Genomic DNA, 10,193 nt, shown 5'->3' with positions numbered 1-10,193 from the left:
GTTAAGCGTCTGACTTCGGCTCAGGTCATGATCTCAGGGTTCATGGGTTCAAGCCCCGCGTCAGGCTCTGTGCTGACAGCTCAGAGCCTGGAGCCTGCTTCGGATTCTATGTCTCCCTCTCTCTCTCTGCCCCTCCCCCACTCACGCTCTGTCTCTCACTGTCTCAAAAATGAATAAACGTTAAAAAAACTTTTTTTAAAGAAATTAAAATGGATCTTTAAAATACAAGAATACAAGAAGTACAAGAAATCCTCACGTCATGTAGCTTCTAGAACACTACAGTGTAAACTCTTAAGAGAACAAAAGTGAAAAAAGCAAACAACATTTCAGTATTATTATGAAAATAGTTTTAACTGGATGAACCTACTGGAAAGGTCTCAAGAACCCCCAGAGATCCCTGGACTACACTTTAGGAACCACTGACTCAGCCCATTGCATAGCAAAAGCCCGATGCATGCACACTCTTGGAAGAAGCTGTCAACCAAGATGTAAGAGTGACATCTGGCTGGTGAAGACTGAGGAATTTCTTTGGGATGGAGGCTCCGCTGGTGGCAGCTGGTGGCCCACCAAACTGTGGCAAAGCACGTACCGTGGTGTGCTGGATGTGAAGGATACGGTATTTATAAGAATGACCTTTTCACCTCTGAAATATTTGGAGCTGTTGACCTTCTCTTCTTGACATGATCCTGGACACGGTGACCCATGTTCCTGTGAATTCTTTGCGGTGACCACCTCTGGAAATCATTAGCTCCTGGGTGTGGGTGAAGAATGCCTGGGGGTGGTTCTTCTAGGGCTCAGTCCCCGAGTTCCCTAGCAGTATGCTTCTGAACTGAGATCTTTCCATTTCGGCAGGAATTTTCTGCTGTGTCAGAAACAGGGTCGAAGAAGTACTTATTCTCTTGGGCAAATAGTTAGTGCTTTGTTATTTAAATTGTAACTATACACAGGCACAAGTATTTGTTGAATGAATGAAATATGAAGCAGGAAATCAACTGAATGTATTAACCATGGTCTTGGAAGGGCATTATCTCTTTCTGGGGCAAAACGGAGGCACAATCTTCTCTCTTGACAGAGAGAGGTTGGTCATTTGGACATGGGTCAGGGTTTCTCACAGTGTAAAATAGTGAGACTTCTTGTTCAGAAAGCAAGAAAAAAGGGGCATTAAAAGTACTAAAACAGAAAAAAAATTTCTTTTCTTCACAGTCTCTTTCTTAACTTGTCATGGTCTTTTTTTATTTGCTGTCTGATGTCGTTTTAAGTAAACAAGAGTTAAAATTTTAAATTATTAGCATGAATTATACCATTCATCTTTATAGCGTGGAATGCCACTTTTCAATGCGGATAGAAGAGCACTTAACCTGTCTTCGAAATCACTGAAATTATACAATTTGTTTTTCATAGTGCGTACATGCATATGAATTTAATTCTTACCAGAGCAGTGGAAACACTTCACGAAACTAACCCCATTGTTTTTATTTCACTTCTTGAAGTGTGCGCATTCTACCACACTCTGGAAGCAGATGGCTTCCATAACACGCTTACCTTGTACTCAGTTTGAGTCTCGCTAAACTCCAACACATGCTGGGTCCGCTGGAATGCTGTGCCCGTGAAGCATTGCCAAAGCTGTATGTGAATAGGGGAGCGAGGAACGGGGGACACCCATGCTGTGCACGTCTCCTCCACTCACGTGCAGACTCCCTTGTCCCATTGCACCTCACAAGTTCAAGGATAAGAATTTTACGAATGTCAAGATGCTGATATCTGTGATTTAACCAAGCCAGGGACCCTTCCGAGCATGGGCCCTGCTTGCCGACACAGGTCACTTGGCCACCGGGCTGACCTGACTTGGGGAGACGGTCCCGTGCTGAGAATGGGGGCTCATTTCGGCCATAGACCTGCTCTTGGGTTTCAGTGTGTGCACAGCTGTCACTAGGGTAGGACGCCCAGCATCCCACAGGATAGTACTCTTCCCACCGGGCCAGGAAGGTTGGACAGCAGCAGAGGGAACTGAAGATGGTCTCTCGGGGTGTATGAAGAAAACGATTGAATTTATTTTTCTATGAACTTTCTAATGTCATTCTTTAAAAATTTCTGTGTCGTGTGTTTGTGTTTTCGGAATGCACAAAAGATATCAACAGAGCATTATATGTAGATAATCTATAAATCTATATTGGGGTTTGTGCTAAAAAATGTTTTACTGAGAGGAATGCCTGAAAAACCAGTTAAGGGGCACCATCCCAGAAGACAGCATAAACAATGAGTCAAGGGAGAGAGTCTAGGGGCTGAGGAGAAGCCCATTTTGATTATTTGGCAGTGGCTTCCTAAAGTGGGTCAGTCCATACCCCCACCCCACCTCCCCATGGTAGGGGATGATAAGGCCCAGATGAGTTCCAGCCAGACAGGTGGGACCTGAGTTGGTGTAAGCCTCTTGACCTATAATGGGAAAGTCCAAGTTGTATCCATGGAGGAGAGCCTAGGATGAAGCCAGGGGCATCACTGGCTCCTGTCTGATGTCCACAAATAAGAGAGACTGAAAATGTAAGTCAGAACAAGAGAAGCCAGGTCAGTAATAATAACTTACGGAGTTACATGACATTGAACTCAATATGAGGCAGCTTTTTCTTCCCATTTCACAGATGAGGGAATGGGCAGCCAGACAGTGAAGTGATTTGCTGAGGGTCACAGAGCTAGTGATGACCAGGTATGTCTCTTTCCCCGCCCACCTGTAGACTGCAGCAGGCTGAGCAGAAATACCTCCATGAGGCAGGAACTAATATTGTTACCATCCTCGTTTTACAGATGAGGGACCCGAGGTTCCGAAGAACGTGGCGGTGACCAGATCTTGTTCTGGACAGAAAGTTGGTCGTGTGGTCCATGGCGGGGTCAGCTTGGGGCAATGTCTGGATGCCAATTCCCATGGCTGAGATGACGGCCAACATCCTGTTCAGAGTGAGCTCAGTTGCCTCAAGGGTTGGAGGATTCTAAGGGAGGAAACAGTAACCCCTGGTTTTAGAAATGGGTGGACACAATCTTCAGCCGAGGGACTAGAAATTATAAATTCCATTTACTTAATCTTTCAAAGCAAGCTCAAGGGCATTAAGAATCACTTTACAATGATCTCTTTGGTATTTACGATATCCCTAAAAGGTAACAAAGCTGCTTTATCTCATATTTACATCCAAGCAGAGCTAGGGAGCAGGGGACAAGGCCTTCCCACTGTGATTGAGAGAGATGCTGTCCGACTCCAAATCCCCGCGCCACTCTGACACGAGGCTGCGTATAAGGCAGCTTCTCACTGTCCTTCCATTTCTCGTTTTACCTCATTTGGTTAAACCGCACAAGCTCAGTGCTTGGAACTTCCGTTTTCTTATCTTGAACATCATGTGCTGTTCCAGCTCCAGCCAGCCACCCAGGAAGGAAGCATCCTGTTCCTTTTAAACAGAGGGCCCGGCCGGCCACATGGCCACGCTGTTGACAAGCTCTGTAAGTAACATTATCTCCATTGCCTTGAAAAGATCTATCAGAACTGGAAAGCGCACAGAGTTGGAGTTTCATAGTTATTTCTGGTCTGCTTATCTCACAATCAAATATGAAAAAGAAAACCAGAGGCATGAGAGGGAGGGTAAGGACAAAGGGGGCAAAGAGACAGAGAGACAGAGAGAGAGAGAAGAAAGAATCAAGCATGGGCCTCTTTTCTTATCCATTTTCAGTTTTCCTAACCCCAGTCCTGACTGAACAAATTAATACATCAGGTCTCTACCTATGGTCACACTTGTTGGGAACCTGAACCGTGTTGATGTTTTATTGTGGTCAACTCGTTGTTCAAATTGCTCTTATATGCTGATCATTTTTAGTATTACTTGAAAATATGTTCTTTTTTTTTTCTCTTTTCATTTTTAACGTTGATAACTTGGTTAAGTATTTCGTTAAATGTGGAGATGTTGCAGTACATGCCCTCCTTTGGGCTGGAAAAAAAAAAGGACATTTTCAAGGCAAGTTCTTAATCCTCTATTTTTATTTTCCTGAGGTTTCTGGTTTCTCAGAATCTATGCTTTAAACAAGCGACTTCCTTTTGATTTACACTGCAGAGAATTTTGAGAAGTTCTAAGTTAAATGGGCAAAAAGCATTTCAAGTGGTGCAAAAATAGTTAAAAATGTGACATGGAAAAATGCCTGAATCTATTTTACTTAAAAAGTTATGTCAGGAATTAAACTGTGAATTGGGTAGAAAAGACTTCACGCCCCGTTTCTTTCTACTGGAAGAAATTTTAAAGTATCCATTGAATTCTAGACGATGAGGGTCACGGGAAGTTCACGGGCGATCTAAAACAGCACGCGTGCCTACTCATTTTGGCATCTGAGTTATTTGCACAGGTACAGAGCATAATGTTTCAAATAACAGTTTTACTCAGAAAACTTGATTCTGTGCAACTGGAAAGCTGTCTAGCTTAGTTAGCTCTTCCTCAACCTGTTGGGCTCTAGTCCTCTCCCCAACCTAGACATGGGTTTATTTCTGCTGCTGATGTTCAGCACCTGCTTGCTTAGAATTCCTCTCTCTTTCTCTCCCTTGCTTTCCTATCGTGTCTCTTTGGTCTCCCGTGGCCAGTCTCTGAGAGTGGGGATGAATGTTCCAGCAAGAATAGTAGCTGGTACTTCCTGAGGGTTTTCCCGGAGGTTTTCGATTTACCTTGACCTAAGCTCTTCAGGTATACTATAGCATCGAATCTCCACCATGATCTTGTGAAGTAGTTCGGTGAATACCCCCATTTCAAGGTTGGGAAAACTGAGACACAGAAGTTATCAATTGGTGAAAGGTGGGGCAGGATTTCAGCCCGGGGGGTCTCCTTCCGAAGCACGTGCTCATGACCAAATATTACACCCACCCTGGTCCCCTGGCATGAAAAGAGAAGGGAATATAATTGTTGAGGGGGGTGAGTAATGAAGGAGGGCACAATGAAGGCTTGTGGGCTGGAAATGATCTGTTTCTTGATCCAGGTGTTGGATTTGTCGAACAGAATATTTATGCACTTTTATGTGTATGCATTACACTTCTCTTGTATAAAATAGAAAAGAGGAAATGGACACGAAGAATTAAGGCATATGTATATCACCAATGATAGACATTGGTGATATACAAATTGAATGCAGACCTTGCCACTAGGTAACTTTGGAGTAATGACTTGATCTCTGTCTGGGTCTCAGTTTACTCATTTGCAAAACGGGATAGATCATTCCTAATTCACAGGGTAGGATGAAATGGTGTCCTTTCTATACCGATTCAGCAGTGAAGGTAATCATGGTGTCCAAGCTGGTTCAGAGAAGGGAACATTGGGCTTCACAGCTAGTAACCAGGGTCCTTCTTCCCAAATAAATAAAGTATAGGAACTCAAAATCCAGATCAGGCGTGTTTCTTCTCCAGGTGAAGAGCTCTTCTTTTCACAACAAATTGTGTGACCAGATCCAAGGTCAGCCAGCCTGACACTAATAAATTCACTGGCTACCCCTGTTCAGGAGGTGCAGACTTTGGAAAGCATACATTTTCCTGTCTATGGTGTAAATCTTGTGTTCCAGAAGTAAACAGCTCAAATGAAAATGAATAGATCTATGTTATTTCTTAGCATTTGCGACAAAGGCCAAATTCCAAGGAGAAGCAAGCGAGGACAGAAAACAGTTAAATTTCTTGGACAATATGACTGTTCCTGTATCTGCCCATCGGCTTGATGTGTTTCAAACCTGTGATATCTGAGATCTTTGTTTCCTTCTTTTGTATTCTCCATCACATGGAGCTAGCCTGCAAGCACTTCTGAGATGCCCACTGTGTGTACCCTTCACCGTGCCCTTCCACGCCCGACGTCCTGCCCATTCTCATTTCACCAACGGTCAGCACTGCTTGCCACAATCCTGTCAAAGCAGACAAATTAAACATGCCAGGTGACATATGGAAGAAAAGACTTTCTGATTTACTATGGAACTGTTTATGGATAAGAGTTATTTCTCTTGGCCTGGTACCTGCTCTCAAGGCTTGATCACATTTCAAGGCACTGCTGCCATTTACTCGAATTATTCCGGGTCCTCAGATGTTTGCGTGCACATGGCTGTCTGGGTGCGTGCGCATCTGAACATGGTCCAAATCCTGCAGCGAGGTTGTTGATTGCAAAGTGCAAATGAAGGGAAATTTAAGTCTTCCTCCAGTCCTCACTTCCCCCACGTGGTGATTTTAAGCATCAGGAGGGCTACCTCCGTAGGGAAAAGGACTTAGGGTCACATCTCAATGAAAAAATAAATAAATCTTTAGTTTAGCGTGGACAAGTTTGAGAACATTGTATCTGTTTGGAGATGCGTAGAGAAAGCTCTGTTTCCTCCCCCGATTTTTGTTTGCAAATAGGATGCTGTCGTGTCTATTTCTTGTGGTGTCGTTCTTTATAAGAAAGAAAACCCTAGCGGTATGGGAAGGTCAGAGTGGGGGTGATCGTTCTCCCTCTAGCTTTTCAGATGTCACAACCAGATGAAAGATAATTTAAGAAGCCCAGCACTGGGTGATGGGTCTTGCAGAACTGCTTGTCTGTTGGACCTGGAAGAAAGCTTATCCCCAGCAAGGTAATTTACGACAGAAGACAAGCTCAGCTCCCTGCAGGCAGCACCACCAAAGTCCTCTGAAAAACTCCTGCTTTATTGGAGAGAGCTGTAAGGCTGAAGACAGGATGACTTATGGCTTTCCAGTGGCTTTCCCCTTTCTCCTCTTCCTTGTTGTGATTGTTATTTATTATTTGTGGGCAGGGATGAGAGGGTTCACTTTGCCAACTTTTGAACCCTCTCTAAATTCATGGCTCTGAGTTTTGAACCGTCCCTGAACCTTCCTGCATTTGAGTTCCCTGCATTCTGCAGCTTCCTGATGTGGACAGAGAAAGACCCTAGAAGGGTTTATTTTAAAAGGTGGAAACAATTCCTTAAACATCAAATAGCTCTTTTTTTTTTTTTTTAAAGCAGCCCATTTTGATGAGTCAAGTGTAAATGAATTGAAAACATATGCTCAGATCTTCCCCCACTTTATGCAGCAAGTTCATGGCTGAATTGCTAATAGGGCTTCACTGGATTCAGAGTTGAGATGAAATAACGGGGCAGGGGATGGGCCCAGACACATTAGTTCTCGTGGTTTCTACTGCTTTGTTTCTTATTTAATATAAAATGGGCTCTAGTTGAGCTCTGAAAGCTGGAGAGAAGAGGAGGAGACATTTATAAGTAGCATTTTGCCAAGTAAGAGATCTGTATTAGGAAATAGTGCATTTTGGCGAAGGATTTAAATTCTTGGTTTAATGACTGTAACATTAGGAGGCAGAAAGAACTTTGAAACCCGGGCCGTCTAACTCTCCACTCGGTTGAAGCCCTTCTCATCACCTTCACGCCTGCAGCTAACTTGGCGCTTCCTTCCCACCCTTCAAGTCCTGTCCTTAAGAACCCTGAGAGGTTATTTGGGTCTAGTGCTTTCTATGGCCAATTGCCTTCAATGTGTCTTTTTGAAAATGTGCCCTGCAAATGCTGACAGCTCTAGCAAGGCAGCCTAGGGTAACGTGGAGGACAGCCTAAGAAATCCTGCTCCTCCTGTGGTCCCCGTGTTCAGGGGTGCCCAATGCCAGCCTCACACTGGCGTGGCGGCATAGCTTTTGGGAATCAGGGAGTAAGAAATGTGTGCCAAATGCATATCCTGGCAGCTGGACAACAAATGCTCATCGGATGCCTACAGGATGACCCCCTATAACGTGTGTTCGGGACAGAGTGGCCCCGAGGCCCCAAACCAGACAGAGCCACACAGGGCACGTTGACTTTTGCCGCTCACATTCTCCATACGTGCTTGGGAAAAACACTTGCCACGTTCTATGTGTCGGCTGCGTTTCCCCACCTGGCAGAGACGGGCTCGCCTTTGGCCACCCACGTTGCAGGGTGGATGTGGAGTGAATGAGAAGTCCCACAGAGAGCTTAGGGATCCCTGGTTTAAAGTCAAGCACCCATACAAAGTACCAGGCACTAGTAAAGCCTACTTTTGGCATCAGAGCTGGACGCTCAGGGGAAAAGTGGGTACGTTTTGCATGCCATTAGCAAGCAGCTCAAAACATGCTTTCTAACTTCTTTGTGGAGAGGAAAACACAGTTGTTACAAGTTACTCCGTGATGACAGAACACGCTGAAAAGGAACTGCTAAGAAAACCCGTTTGTCCAGCCTGGGCCCTGGGTCCGGTGACCAGCTGGGATTATCTAAAGTGGGCGTCCTTAGAGAAAGCAGGAATTCTCTTCCACCACAGACTGTTGAAACCTCCCCATTCAACTGTTTTAAAAGCTGCAGAGAATTAAAAATAGAAGCTTTTTGGAAGGAGGAGAGGGTCCTATGGGGGCACTTTGTTTGCTTTGGTTTCTATCTCTCTCCCTGGAATGCGCTGGAAACCTGGAGGAGCCAGCACTCAAAGAAGGCTCTGCAGAGAAACGAAACCCCCTCATGCCGGGATGAAGGGTGAGGAGCCCTTTCTGGGTTCTGGTTTTATCATCATTTCTGTTTAGAGTAAGAAAGCAATAGCCCCCTTCTTAAATTCAGCTCATGTCTCTTCTGAACTGTGCTCCTCCTTATTCAAACATTATATGGCCTAGAGCTTCAATAGGTCACTATTAAACAGCTAATGGTAAATACAGACAAACACTGTCAGTTGAATGGATGACTGTCCCCCAGGTGGTAAAAGTGCCATTCATGCATAGGATGTGATGATTGGAAATGGCAGCCACCACAGTCAAAATAGTTGATTGGGTGGGTGTGGGGGGTGCACAGAAGGACTTGCGTTTCGAGGAGGGGCATTGTATGAGAGGAGGGGGAGGGGATTGAAAGGCAATCTGTAGGCCACTGGGCACTGATTTTAGTCCCTGGGGTCCTAAGAAAATGGGGAAGAAGGTCTTAGGTTTTGGGTTTTAGGGTAGCCTTTGGCTTTTCTCTCTCTCCCTGTTTCTCCCCCTCTCTGTCTCTGTTTCTGCCTCTCTCTCTCTCTCTCTCTTTCTCTTACACACACACACACAGCGCTATGGCTTATTCTCCTGGCTCAAGTTATATAAAACACCAGAACTATGGTAGGAAAGGAAGAATTCCAAGTGTTACTCCAGAACAATCTGAAATAAAGTTTTTTTATGAGGGATCCCAGTGGGTTGTCTGACCCCCGGACTTTCATTCTTTTCTCAGAAACCCCTGTGGGGAGAAGTCCCAATAAAAAGCAGTACATAAATATAGCGATTTGGGACATGTTGGATTAAAGAGGGAGGTTCCCCACACCAGCCCCGCTGTGGCCCCACAGAGAAGTAGGGGCTCACTTCTATTTCCTTCTTGCTCCCGCCCACCTGGCATGGATGCAGTTCTGAGGAGGTGGTGGGCGTGCTGTGGAGATGGGCCTTTCCCCCTTCCACAGGAAGAACTCTGAATGCGATCTGTTTGTGCCTAGTAAAGTTCTATACAATATACAAGATGCTGAGGTGGATATACCTTAGTGACTCTCTTGCAAAGAAGAAAAATGTCTCCTGTCTTTCTTCAGTGGAAGAGGGATTATGAGAAATGTCCCTCCTCTCTTTGTCTCACAAGGGTGATATGAAAATAAAAAAGTTAATGTTTTTGACGGGCACTGTCTCACTCAGGTGACAAGCAAAGCAGTATTATGTTTATTATTATGGTTATCGCCGTGTCCCCGAGTACACGTTGCGCTCTCTCTCTCTCTCTCACATCACATGGGTGAGTATGGTCTCCCCGGGAAAAGACAACAGTACAGACTGCTAATGAGAAAATTCATGGGGCCACACCAGACAGCTACTTCAAATTACAGTTTCCCTGGGCGCTGATCACGCTTCATTCCAAAACGAGGAAATCTGGGAACCCGGCTACCTTGAAAATAATGATCTGGACACAGAAAGGGCTGAGACAGAGCTAAGTGGTTTTTATTTATTTATTTATTTATTTATTTTTCAACGTTTATTTATTTTTGGGACAGAGAGAGACAGAGCATGAACGGGGGAGGGGCAGAGAGAGAGAGGGGAGACACAGAATCGGAAACAAGCTCCAGGCTCTGAGCCATCAGCCCAGAGCCCGACGCGGGGCTCGAACTCATGGACCGCGAGATCGTGACCTGGCTGAAGTCGGACGCTTAACCGACTGTGCCACCCAGGCGCCCCCAG

The 10,193-nt window shown here is 45.1% G+C and overlaps 1 long non-coding RNA gene across 1 annotated transcript in view; it reads left to right on the top strand.

Annotated features, from left to right (window-relative positions):
* Positions 1-3,177: 3,177 nt before the first annotated feature.
* LOC123606576 overlaps positions 3,178-10,193 on the top strand; it is a 32,585-nt gene continuing 25,569 nt past the window's right edge. The window contains exon 1 of the long non-coding RNA XR_006716348.1: positions 3,178-3,483. This is a non-coding gene — a long non-coding RNA (uncharacterized LOC123606576). The remainder of the gene's footprint in view (positions 3,484-10,193) is intronic.

The sequence above is a fragment of the Leopardus geoffroyi genome, chromosome A2, assembly GCF_018350155.1.
Source record: "Leopardus geoffroyi isolate Oge1 chromosome A2, O.geoffroyi_Oge1_pat1.0, whole genome shotgun sequence".
Lineage (NCBI taxonomy): Eukaryota > Metazoa > Chordata > Mammalia > Carnivora > Felidae > Leopardus > Leopardus geoffroyi.
This window is presented reverse-complemented; position numbering and strand designations above follow the sequence as displayed.